Source organism: Lactuca saligna, chromosome 4 (genome assembly GCF_052625555.1).
Source record: "Lactuca saligna cultivar CGN05327 chromosome 4, ASM5262555v1, whole genome shotgun sequence".
Lineage (NCBI taxonomy): Eukaryota > Viridiplantae > Streptophyta > Magnoliopsida > Asterales > Asteraceae > Lactuca > Lactuca saligna.
In genome coordinates, this window is record NC_136420.1 from 187191515 (window position 1) to 187205478 (window position 13964).

At 37.6% G+C, this 13964-nt stretch overlaps 1 long non-coding RNA gene and 1 pseudogene across 1 annotated transcript; both read right to left on the bottom strand.

The window, feature by feature from the left end:
• Window positions 1-6104: 6104 nt before the first annotated feature.
• On the bottom strand, window positions 6105-6785 carry LOC145038971 (uncharacterized). The gene is made up of 3 exons (XR_013679662.1): window positions 6441-6785; window positions 6256-6363; window positions 6105-6180 (listed from the first exon to the last, which is right to left on the bottom strand). It is a non-coding gene; the product is annotated as an uncharacterized LOC145038971 (long non-coding RNA).
• Window positions 6786-10576: 3791 nt separating this feature from the next.
• LOC145040387 (protein CANDIDATE G-PROTEIN COUPLED RECEPTOR 7 pseudogene) lies at window positions 10577-13505 on the bottom strand (annotated as a pseudogene).
• Between the last annotated feature and the right edge of the window lie 459 nt (window positions 13506-13964).

Below are 13964 nucleotides of genomic sequence, written 5' to 3' on the forward strand. Positions count from 1 at the left end.
AAGAAGGCCCAATGTCCAGGTGTGTATGCAGTAGAGCAGGTGATAGCTTCTGCGTCTATGTCTTCGAGTACCACCAGCGGTTGCCGGGGCCGGACAAGGGCGCCCACGGCTCGAAGCAGATTGTACCGGTTGATTGCAGCGAGGGTTCGAGCAGTGCCAGGTGTTGGAGGTATGTAGCTTTTTCCTTCCTGTCAATTATTATTCATGATATTATTGTTATGTTGCTGCAAGTGATATTTATAAGCGTATGTATTGGGGTATCATATTACCTGTTTGTAACTGAGTTGTATGCCATTTGCATACCTTGGATGTTAGAATGATAGTTGGGGGTCGCCCCCTCTAGAACAGGCTACTCCAGATATAGTAACTGCGGCGTGTATGTGTAATATTCAGAAGTGTCTCGCTACTTTCGGAAGGTGTCATTCGAGTACTGATCGGTTATATCCTCGGTAGTGACAATCTAGAGCTTCTAGTGGAACAGCTAGCGGTCAGTAAGGAAGTGAGTTGGAGATATTCACCCTAAACGCAGGTTCTCAGGGTGCAGTCACTAAAGCAAGTACAATAAAGGACTGAAGGGTGCTCGGTTAGTTAGCAAGAATGGTTCGGATCTGGTAAAGGTCAGATGGAGTGTCGACAGAGATAAATGTTGGTGGGCAGCAGATCGCCCTTAGTGGAGGGAAGGTTGGGGAATCCTTTTGACTAGTGAGCAGTAAGGAGTTAGCCGGATCCAAGTGGGGGAGAACCCTCCGAGTATACGAGGGCAAGAGCACGCTGACCCGGAATGAGTACGCACTCCTTGAAAAGAAAGGATAGTAGCATAGCAATGGGTGGATCAAGGAGTTCAGAATTGGGAGTTTGAAGAACTTCCCAACAGTTAGTTCATGTAATCGATATGGTTAGTAGCTGATTGGGAATCCAGGTTGGAGGACCGCCGATAGGACTCTATTGAGTCCGAAGGAGGATCTTGAGAACGGTTAGCAAGAGATGTTTCCGTGTTAGTAGTCAGTGGTAGAGACAACATGTAGGGTTGTGTGGATTCAGGAGTTGGAAGTTTGGAAACTTCCCAATGTTAGTTTCATGTTTCTGGATTAGTAGACGGTTGGTTTGGGAACCAAGTCGAAGAATTCCTCGACGGAACACTAATTTCATCAAGGATATAAGATGTCGAGGTTAATGTAGCATCCGATGATTGAGGACTGATTTTGAGAAGTCAGGATGAGGAATTGCTAGCAGAACTAGGGATAGTCAGGAAGTCCTCAGAATAGTGATTGGTAAGCAGTCAGATAGTAGTAGAGAGTTATGAGTCTGCGGGGGGTAGCCATAGCATTCCCTAGCAGTCAGATAGTAGTAGAGTGATGTAAGCCTGCGGGGGTAGACGAAGCGTTCACTAGCAGCCAGACAGTATTAGGGAGTTGTAGGTCTACGGGTGTAGCCGTAGCATTCGCTAGGTTATTAGACAGCATGAGCGCGTTGTATGGATGCAGGGGGAAGCAGTAGTACCCACCAGTTCGTGTGCAGCAGCGAGAATATGGAAATCCACGGGTTGGATTTCGAATTTTCCAGAGTTTATTCATGGTTGAGCCAGCAATGCGACAGATGGATCGTCAACACAGTTATGAGATCAGGGAAGCAGTGAACCATTGGGGTTCATGTATGTTAAGGGCTACCATTAGCCTGGGAGCAATCATTATAGTCTTGGATTTGTTGATGTTTGGATTCGATGTTTGGATCCGGTTAGTTGGATCGGGAGGTTGTTATGGCCACAGTAACAGGATGACTAGTGGAAACTAGTTCCAAAGAAAGGTTTCGTTCAAAAGTCGTGGGAGTGACTAGGTAAGGAGTTCTTGGGCTCTACAGTTGAGTTGGAAATCGGTGTTGTAGATAACCGAGGAATGGTTGGAAACCAGGAAGGTCTCGAGATATTCTGGGAATCGGCCATCAGGCAGTTCAGTTCTGCAGGCAATCCAGTGTTTCCGTCAGTTTAGTGTTCCAGACAGTTCGGTGTTTCAGGCAGTTCAGTGTTTCAGATAGTTGCAGTATATTGGGCAGTATTAGTTTTGTGTCGGACTGCAAGTTCAGCCATATTAGTTGGACCTGGGTGGTTTCAGTGCATCCGGTAGGCGGATGAGAGGCGGCAGAATTTTTAGTCTGTGGTAGTAACGATAAGGGAAGTATAGTAAGAAGCAGCAACTTGGCCGAGGGTACTACGCCTCTCACAACAGGGTTGGATAATCTCAGAGGGGAGGGTTTTATCTTGTTACTCAGCTCTCGTATGAGTCTTAACCGTTGCATAGATGAACCTTTTACTCGAAGGTTCAACATAATTACTTGAGGAAGTACTGGAATGATTTCCAGTAGAGCAGGAGGTGTTCTCAGAAAGTTGAATGATTAGGTTGTATTCGGCAAGTTTTATCTGTAAGGATCATGTCATCCAGGATGACCGAGCGTAAGGCCCGTGGAGGTAGTCCACAAGGGTTAGGGTGTTTGGTTTTCCCCAGACAGAAAGTTGAAGGCAGCTCGCAGAACAGTTAGCCATAGCAAACTTTAAGGACAAAGATTTGTTTAAGTGGGGGAGAGTTGTAACACCCAAGATCAGAAAGGCCAAGAAAAAGGAATGAAAAACCATAAGTCAAGGAGTGGACTCGTCGAGTCCAGGGAGGAACTCGACGAGTCAGAGCGGGATCCGGAGGACCAAGTAATGACCAACTCGACGAGTAGACTCGTGTACTCAGCGAGTTGGGTCTGAGCGAGGAAAACCCTAAATCCGGGACTTGGAGCCTATTTAAACATCTCATTCTCTCCCCTAGGGTTCCTTTACTACCTCTCTAACACAGAACACTAAACCCTAGCTGCCATAATCGTTTTTGGAGCAAGATCTACCCTTGGTGAAGCTTTTGGGAGCTTGAGAGAGAAGATAGTCATAGTGGAGCAAGAAGGGGGCCTCGGATCCAGAGTTGGTGGAGCATTTCTGAGCATTTAAAGGCAATAAATCGTTACCTTCCCTCTTTTGTTTAATAGATCAACCTTGGCTATGAGATTTGGGGCTTTTATGCCATGCTTAAGAACTATTTCGAGTTAGAAGCCCAGATCTGAGTGTATCTTGGCCTGGAAAGTCATAAAGCATCCGTTCTTGGGTTGATAGTGAAGCCTCCTTGTCTTAAACCCTAGTTGGATTGTTTTAAGCCTAGATCTCTTTTTCTACACGTAAAGTTCGCCACTTTACGTGAGCGATAGGCCTTAGAAGTATGGATCTATGAGTTGGAAGCCCTGTTTGGCTCGAAAAGCCACTGCATGGATTAAGGACTGAATAGACTCGGCGAGTCCATTGAGTGAACTCGGCGAGTAGTATGAAGATGGAGGCGAACTCGACGAGTTGGATGAACAACTCGACGAGTCTGTTGAAGATTGCCTTGGACTCGGCGAGTCTGTTCTTGGACTCGGTGACTCAACTCGCGAAACCCCAAACCCTTCGAGTCAAGGCTCATATTAGTGAGTTGAGTGTGGACTCAGTGAGTTGGACAGGACAGAACTCGGAAATCAGTGAACTCGGCGAGTCAGTAGGCTGACTCGGCGAGTAGGGTCAACATGGAAGGTTGACTTTGGCCAGGATTTTGACTTTAATCGGAGTTCAGTTAGTTGACTTTTAGAGGACTGTTAGGCTAAGTGTCGCTTTGTTATTGGTAGCTCGGAGAGTTAGAGGAGCAGCGTTTCAAACGGTGGTTGGTTAGCAGTCCGAGGGTTACCAGCAAAATTCACAAGTTTAAGTGAGTTTCCTTCTAGTGGGAACGGGTCTATGGCCACAATGTCGACCGGTTCAGTTAGCAGTATTTTCCGGACTTCGTTCCGATGCAGTAGTTAGTATGTTTGATGCCTTCGTGGCTCAGACAGGATTTATGTGTTATGTGTTCTGGGCTACGGCCAGATGCAGTATGCAGTATATGTGTTCATGCTAGTTGATATGTTATGATATGCTATGTTCAGTCAGTTTCCGAACTTCGGTCCGATGCAGGGGGCAAGGCCCAAGTTAGTCCGGACTTCGGTCCGATGCAGGGGACAAGGTCCCAGTCAGTTTCCGGACTTCAGTCCGATACAGGGGGCTAGGCCCCAGTTAGTCCGGACCTCGGTCCGATGCAGTGGGCAAGGCCCAATATGTGCTTTATATGTTATTGTATGGTATGTGGTAGTTTGGGGGAGCTCACTAAGCTTCGTGCTTACACTTTTAGTTTTTGGTTTCAGGTACTCAGTTTTCAAAAGAGGAGCTCGGAGAGATTGCAGTGCAAACACCATAGTCAGCTAGCCTGGGATGTTTTACTCTGATAATAAGTTTGTATTCGAATTAATGCTATGAAATTATGTTATGACTTATGATACGGTTTTTATAAATACGGTTTTAGTAATGTTTTAAAAAGAAAATTTTAGTCGTGATATTTGGGACGTTACACACGACTTTTGTAAATATTTTTGTTAAAAATATTTTGAGTATGAAATTAAATAATAGACTATAGTCTGATTTAAAAAATGTTCTCAAAAATCTCATCAGTAATGATTAAGTGTCTCGACGTTGTGAAATAGTTTACTTAGAACAGGTAAAACCAGTGTTATATCGGTTTGACTTCTTAAAACTGTTGTTTCTTTTGAATACAAACTCCATTTTGGATGTTCTTTATATTCTTGGACTCAAGGAAACACGTACTATGAGACTAGAATAATTGCTTCGCTTAAAATGACTTTTTACAAATTTTGAGTTTTTTAGACATATTCCTAAGGTTACAGTTTCACTACAAAAAAAATACCAATTAGTGACCAAAATGATATGGTCACTGACAATAGAATGAATCGTCACTAAATGATTTAGTGACGAAAATTCTGGTCATCACTTTTCGTCACTATAGGTCCGTTACAAAACCAATTTAGTGACCAAATATAAATATGGTCACTAAACAATGACTAAAATATACTTGTCACTAAATCTGTAACGACCCACTTCGTCACTAAATGTTGTCACTAACCAATTAAAGTTGTCACTATTTTATCTACTTAGTGACAAATTAAAATCGTCACTGTTTAATCTGATTAGTGACCATAGAAAGTGGTCACTGTTTAATCTGATTAGTGACCACAAAAACTGCTCGCTGTTTAATCCGATAGTAACTACACCAGGTCATCACTAATTTATCCTATTAGACACAAAAATGGGTCAATAATTAAGAATTTATTGAAATATTAAATGTCATTTTTAATATGAAATATAATAATATCCAATTAGACAAAAGAAAAAGCAATCCGATAAATTTTTACAATACAACAATAACCAAATAAATCTTCACATTTAAAATATCAAAATTAAATATCAATTAAAAAAAATCCATACATTTTATCCAATATATCAAACAACAAACATATAAAGATCAACTAGGTGAACATGAAAAGTGAGTTCAATTCATCAATGTAATTGAGATAAACGTGAAAGCTCACTCATCATAAATTCCATTTTCTTAGTTTGCTCCTCTCGATATTTGATTTGCTCTTCTTAAAATTGTAGTTGCTCTTCTTTAATTACACGAATTTCCTCTTCCAAGGCTTTTGATTTTTCGTTTTCCAATTCCACTTCCATTTGTAACTTTTCCAATTACACGAATTGTAGTTTTTTCATACATATTTCAGCCGGCGAACAACAAGAAGAAGCTTCTTCATTTAGCAATTCATTCTGCATAACAAAACAATTTACATTAGAAGTAAAACGAAAATTATTCATAAATATGTCAAGATATTAAAAATACTCAAATTTCTCCGGCCTTCTCATTGATCATTTGATTTTTCTTTTTCGAAGAATGTCAAATCTTTGTAACGTTCAATGAATGATACTTCTTCTCCATTGACGAACTCTTTCTTTTTCCATTGATGAATTGCAGTTTGTTGGAAATCATGTACCTAAAGAGCATTAAAGATTACAAAATGTCCAACATACCCTTCAGCCATCTTCCAATATAATAATCTAACTTTTATGAAAATATGATGAAGAATAACAATTTTAGAATTTGACATGTAGAAGGATTCTACACCGACCCTTAAGTATATGGAATCATTCATCAAATTGGATGCTATTGACTAGTAAATACCTTCACCTATCATAGCATGTATAGTTATCATTGCAACCTTTATTATATTAGATGCAGATCCCTACAAAAACACATGCAGTTTATAAATTAATATAAATTACTAAAATGAGAAAAAAAATATTTTTAAATATTGTACCTGACAAATGGAATTCACAGCCTATCTCTGAGTTTTGATTTTTCTTCACTATTTCCAAACTTAACTTTTGCCAAAAACCGCTTCCTTCCCATCAAAGTTTCGACATAACTATATAACAAATACCATTAACATATGTTAAATTAATAAGTAAACAAATAAATAATAAATTATTGATTATATCTTACCCTTTTTTATGGCAGATTGCAACAACCTCTTTAAGCCAAGAAGCAACACCAGGGAAAGATATTTTGAAACTACGAATTTTGTCTCTAGCATCATCTGGACCGCATTCCAGCTGTTCAGCAAGTGAATTTGCACCCATACCATATAAAATCTCATAAATCAATCTTTTAGTTTGATCTCGCTCTTTGGGGCCCACTAAAGACTTCTTTTCCTGAACATTTTGCAGTGATCATGTTCAACACATCACTAAGAGGCATTGTCAGAAGATCAATCAGTGATTGGTCTTTAGAAAAATGAGCCATTAATCTCAGTTCTATCTGAGAATAATCTGCAGTTACCAATAACCAGTTTTCCTGCATGAAATATATATATATATATATATATATATATATATATATATATATATATATATATATATACCCTTTATATTTTATACATTAACGAATTGAATAACTTGTAATATTCAGAACAAAATAAATATTGACATGAGTTGGAATGAAGAAATCATAAGGATTTACTTTGTAGAGTTCCATGTCTGAATCATCACCTTCTTTTTCATTGCTATCAATCTTGAATTCAACCATATGCTCGACGCACTCGAAGAAATATTTATAAGAAAAACAAAAAAGAAAAAGGAAGAAAATAAGAAGAAGAGAAGATATTAACCTGAAGATTGGAATCCTCCATGGATAACCTTTTTGTTGCTGTTGAAGTTTTGAGCTAATGTCCATGAAGGGTATATCTTTAAGTCTTCATAGATAACTTAGAAAGTGAACAAATAGAACCCAATGTACAGTTTAAAAGCTTGACTAATGTCTGGTGTTTTTTAATAATAGGAATAATAGGATGCTCAAACCTTAAAAACAAAGTAATAAACAAACAATCATCATCTCTTCATCTAATAAGTTGTTACGCTAAAAAAATTAAAAATGTACCTTAATAATTCTAAAGAATGTTTGTCAGTACTAGGGTGTTGTTTCCCTTTATACCATTCCCGAACTGGCAGTTTTAATCTGCTGACATGTACAAAGAAAACCTCGTACCCGCTAATTTATAAGCTTCGATTTTAAAAGATCTCAGTTTTTTACCAATCACAAGACGCGATTGTATACACCCCTCCATGTCAACACCTATTCCGGAAACTTCCATATCATAAAGAACATTCACTAATGGCATCTCGGTCGTTACTAATGGTTCTAGAAGCTTCTCGGATGTTAGTAACTTCAAGAGAACTGATGACAAAGCTCTTGTTTGAGTTGCGCGCTTACAACAACCGTTGTGGGCAATCGAGTTGAATTCAGATCTTTTTGTGAAGTGAATGTCAAAAAAGAATTTATTTGTGGTTACAATCGCAATCAGCAAGAATTCAGAAACAATCAACAAGATTTCAGAATTTAGAAATAATCTGAAATTTATTTACAATCCAAGAACAAATGAACAATCAATTGATCAAATATGAAGTCTCAACAAAAATCAAAACTGGAAAGTTATGAATTGAATCTATGTAGAGTTGAAGATCATTCGACAATCAGGTATCAACAAAAATCAAAAAGAGTGATGAACCGATGATATGCAGACTTCACAAAAATCTAAACAAATTACTCAGCAAAACATAAGTCAACAATTACAACTTTACAGAAAGCAAAAGAAACTCAACTAATCATAGAAATCGATTGAGGACCAACAAGTGATTCATTTATGATAGAACGTAGAGAAATCGATTTGACAACTTCAGAAAAATGAGAGAGAGAGAGAGAGAGAGTTCACCGATTATGAACCAATGGAGATGATATACTTAGGTATAACCAATCCTGCAGGAAACTTTAGGAAGAAACTTGCAGCGGAACTATATGTGCAATAAGTCGAACGAGATGCAGACCCATAGTAGAAATGCACTCTATATTTGTGTGAGCATTTCATCGAACAACTGTTGTGCACATGCTATTGAATGCGGAAGAAGATGAACTGCAGTCCCTAAATGCTGAAAATATAGGTCGAAGGGAAATAGATGAATACACAACCCGGAAGAGAAGGAGTGCATCAAGTGATTCCATGTAGTCGATGTAAGCGATGTAATCATATTTCCTGGAATCAAGAAGCCGATTGATTAGCAATTGAACAATTGATTAGTAAAAAGTTATGTATGCGACATGAGAGCAATAGATGTAGCTACATCGATGGCCGGAGCGAAGAAAAGAGTATATGTTTGACTTCGATTGGAGAACAGAGGTGCGTCGATGGGAGGGTATGGAGCAACGATGGATCGACGACGTTAGTTCCGAACTGTCGATCGTTAGTGTGTCGATTTAGGGAAAGCTGTAAGCAGAGATTCGTCGGGATAATCAATTTGATGGTGGCAGAGGTGATCCGGAGGGGATGTCAGGAGATGGAGCGGTGAAAACACTGGTTAATGGATCGTGAAAAGGTCCGATTTGTATTCATTTTTATTACGTGGAAAAAGGCTTTTATATAAAAATATATTCATCAAATAAACTCACAGCTATCTAGTTATTTAACAACTCTTTTAAAAATTATGTGTAAAAAGAAAACATTGTCATTTTCAAAAATAAAAAATATTAATTAAAATTATTTTCATTTTTATTAAATGAAAATTATATATATATAGAGTCCATGACCACTAATTTATTGTCAATAATTTTTTGATTACATGTAATTCATCGACGACTAATTTATAGTCACTAATTGTTTTTTTTACTTGTAATTCATTAGTGACTACTATTGAGTGGTTACTAATTATTTTCCACATTTAAGTAATTTTCAATAATAAAAGAGTAAGGTTGTGGTTTTGAATAAGAGTAGTGAATGATCATTATTTTTGATCACTAAACCTCCAATACAGTGATCGTTTTTTTTTTATCACTAAGCAGCTAATACAGTGACCGTCTTAGTCATTGTATAGTTAACATAGTGACCATTATTGTAGTCACTAAATAGTTGTTATGATATGAAACAAAAGTAGTTTAATTTATTAACAGTTTAGTGACTGAGTTAGTGACCACCACATAAAATTGGTTATTAAATTTTTGGGATTACCAAAATTGAGTGACCACTTAATTTCTGGTGACTAAAAGATGCTTTCAGTGACGAAATTTTAGATAGTCACTAATAAAAACTTTTCTTGTAGTGTTTGTGCGTTTTGATTCGTTATCCATTGGAAGTGTGATATCATCTGGTATCATATGATAGTTAGAATGAACTTACTTGTTCTTCTTAAAATGCAGTAAAACTCAGTAATTCAGATTAACATGAGTATCACTGTCAATTGGTTGGTTATAATTTTTGTCCTAAATTCTGAGATGTCAAAGATTTAAATACAAAAAGAGTATTCTAGCCTAGTGGTAGAGTTGTTTCTTAGAGCTTATGTTTTACAAGGGTTCAAATCTTTTCATCTTCATTGCTTCAATTTCTAGTCTATTCTTAAATAAATGACAACACACTGCCATGTCAACCAAAAATGAAAATTACATGGCACGCCGCCTAGTCATGTAATCGGAATCGTAAAAACAAATATCTTGAAAACTTAAAACTTAAAAGGCTTTTTGGCTACTTAATGTGTATTGGTTTTAAATCGGATGGACTACATCTAAGGGAGGACGAGTCATTTCCGTCCTCGCTCTCCTCCTGCTGAAGCTGCCGAACCCACCGTGGAGGGAGTCGAACCCACTCAAACCGCAACACCCCTCTCTTTCTCTCTTGCTATCCTCCCGCTCCTCCCTCTACTCCTTGAACCTGTTACGACTCCGTCTTCCCTAATAAGGGCAGAACACATACCATCATCATCAGGTTTTTAATTTGATAGCCGTTTTGGGTTTAAGGCCAAATGAGGTGCGGGTTTCGGTTCCCCGTTGGGTTTGAGGATTTTTTCCATGCCTACGTGGACCACTCCATATACAGTATAGCCTAAGTTTCATTTGCAACAAAATAAAACAATTTTTTTTTTCTAGTTGCTATATTATAAAATTTACATAAATGAATAAATAAACTATTTATGCATAAACTTAGTATATTGTGTCAAAGGGTGTAATAAAAGTTTGAATAAATCGGACGCAAAGCTAAAGTACCATTCAAGTCAAGCTTGTCCATCAATCTACCACTTAAATGAGAAAGAACAAACATAAAAGTCGGACATAAAGCTTTTGAGACTTCTAAAAAATATAAAAATAATAATAATAAAATAAAATTAAAAAAGAAGCTATTCCAACAAAAAAAAAAAAAAAAAAAAAACTACCATGAACGAAAAATCAACAAAGGAGTCATAAGGCCAAACTCCTCATCTACCATCCCAGTTGCCTTTTCATCTTCATCCGCCTCTTCGTCCTCAACATATGGCCGGAACAAGTAAAACATCACCATACAAAACACGAGACTGACGGTTTCTTCTGCCGCATTAATCATCCATGGGTTCTTGTAAACTACAAAGGTAGCGAATGCACTAACAATAATCCTCGTAAATAGCACATATGCAAAAACCAGCAACACAAATGATCCCAAGTTCGCCATATTTCTAGCAGCATTCCTGTCAGTCTCACAAGTCTTTTTCAACAAGATAAGTGACCCCACAAAGGGGACGAAAATAGCAAGGCAAAACACGCAATCTATAGAAATAAAATCCAACTGCCAATTATTCAACTGGTCTTCGTTATAAAGGCCGGTTACCCCTCCCTTGATAGAACATACATTAGCCAAAACTTGAAGTAAGATAACAATCAACAAAAACAGCTTTTCCTTTGCATGCAAAAAAGGGTTCCACAAACACCATCCCATACCAATTAACGCGATCAGGGTGTACAAAAGTACACACCTGACAACCTGAAATATGTAAACCAAGACATCCATTCCTTGACGAGTGCCGGTAACCTTCTGGTAATGTAGATCAACCTCAGCACATATAAAGTGTCCGATAGTAATAACAAGCAAAACACCCATTAGTAAATGAATCATGTGAAAACGACGCTGGTTCTTGACGCATACAGAGATCCAAAACCCTAGAAAACTGAGATAAAGAACCGAGAAGATGAAGTAAACAGACGGGAGGTGTGTTAGTCCAGCTGATAAATAGTCTTTGGTGGTGCCGTCATCCAAGTTGTAGAGCTCGGTGCGGCCGTCAAACGACACAAGGGATTGGCGGTTGCAGTTGGCGAAGTAGAGTGAATACACACCTGGAGATGACACTGGGTACGATGTGTTGAAAGAAGACCGGAGATTCTGGAAAGTGAAGAGGAGTGAGATGAATTTGTTATTCAGAACGCACAAACTAGGGTTTCGTTTGAATTCGAGAAAGTATTCGTTTAGCAATCCATGCGAGAGAAGGAAGAAACCGATTCGTGAAGTATCGGTTTGCGATGTAGAGGATGTGACAGATACTGACGATATTTCGAAGGAGACGTGACCGGTATCTGAAAATACGAACTCCGACAAGCGGATCTTATGTTGGCCACTGGATCTGATATTCAAAGATACGATATCCGCCGCGGATGGTGCAATAAAGTGGAGGACGAGCAGGAGAACAACAATCATTCTTTTTAAACTCATCCTTTCGGATTCGCTGGTGGTTGGTGACGGCGAAGGAAGGTGAGAGTACCAGGATGAATGGTAACACCTCTTTATTTATAATTTATTATTTAAAGGAAAACTCTACAAAAACCCTACATATTATCCTTAAATGGTCAACAAAACCATTATCTTATCTTTAAATATTATTTAAAAATAACATGAGATAAATAATATATATTTTTTTGTGTAATTTTAAATGTGAACTATGTTTACTTATCTTTGGTGAAACTTATTATTTTGAAATTTAAAAGTTTCTTTGTTTTTTTTTTTTTACAATTGTTTTTGAAAAATAATTGAAATAGTTGAATTTTTTTTATCATAAAATAATTCCACACTCCTTTTTTTTTATAGATATTCATTTTATTAAGCACTAATAATAATATCAGAGAGTTTAATTCACCAAGAAAACAATAAGGACCATCAATTGTATTTTAATTTTATGTTTTTCAATTTTAGATCAAATTAGTACATCATTTTCTCCAAATAGAATTCAAATACACTTATATTTAATTATAGACTTTTTAAATTCATCAATTATATTATCAATTAAAACATATCATTATATTTATATACGAGATATCAATTTCTCTGATGAATATTGTTTCTAATTTAATTCTCCTATTTATATCTTTTTGCTTTAAAATTCAAACCCATTTAGCTTTTTAATTATTTATTTATTTTTTTCTTTTTCTGAAAAAGCTCATTAAATAAACATATACAATTTAATCTAATATGTAACATTTCGTTTATTAAATAAATAAATAGATAAAATAAATAAATGAATAATAGCCCTAAATGTGGAATAATTTAGCAAGGCATTGGTTTGGGAGAGAGGGGGGGTGGGGGGGGGGGGGTTAAAAAGTCATAATTGAGAGTTTGGGGTTAAAATGTAATTTCCAAATTTATTTATAAATAATTTTGAAGGTTGAGGGTTCTTTAGTTAATTATGGGTTTAATTTGAAAGGATTTCTGAAGATAGGGGCTACATGGTAATTATTAGGACTTAAATTGAAAGGAGTTTGGAGTGATAGGGGCTAAATGGTAAATTTTGGATTTAATTTGAAAAGTTTTGGAGGAGGAGGGGTTGAACTCGAAAAAAGTGAAAAATGTTTGAAAGGATCACGGGTTTAGACTCGGGCCCCCTTCCTTTCCCGCTTCAGGATACTTCATCGGGTATCTTCAACCTTAAACCTAATATGATGCAGCAGCTTCCACCACCATGTGAACCCTCTTCAACCGTCACCGCTTAATGGAGATCGACTGCCACAGCCGCTGCCGGTAATACCTACTGCCAACGAAGCCGGAAGCCCCGGAGCCAAATCTCGCATGTCGCCTGAAGATCATCGATGACCGAAGGAGGGCTGTATCGCCGTCGTGTGAGGGTCGTGAGTCAACCAGCATAACACGATAAGTCCACCACAACCTACCTTTTTCTCTTTCTCGTTCTTTTCCGTGAATGCGACGTCGGAATCGTCATTACTGTCAAGGGCCATCGTTTTTATCTTTTTTGGCGACATCTACCGCCTAGGCGGTGGCTGTATGGGTGTGTATTCGAGCATGCTAGTTGCTTTTCATTATTTACGGTGTAGTATGCATGATTTTTGGCTAGAAACCCACCGCCACTACCATAAGGTGGTGGCTGCCACCGCTTGCTGCCGCCTACCACCGCATAGGTGGCTGTATGTATTGTTGGATTAGTGTCTAAGTCCATAACTATTTTGGTATGTACTTGACCCGATGGTGCATAGTCTTTTTGGGTTGCCTTCACCAAAGCAACTTGATTGGAGAAATAAATAAAGAAAGAGAGGATATTATGATTTATTAATATGTTATAAGAATAATATATTAAAGGAGAAATCATATTTGTTTAATTAATATTGGTCAATAATTAATTAGGAATTAATTTTTTGATCAAGTGTAATCAATTAAACTAGAGGGGCTGATTTGTAATT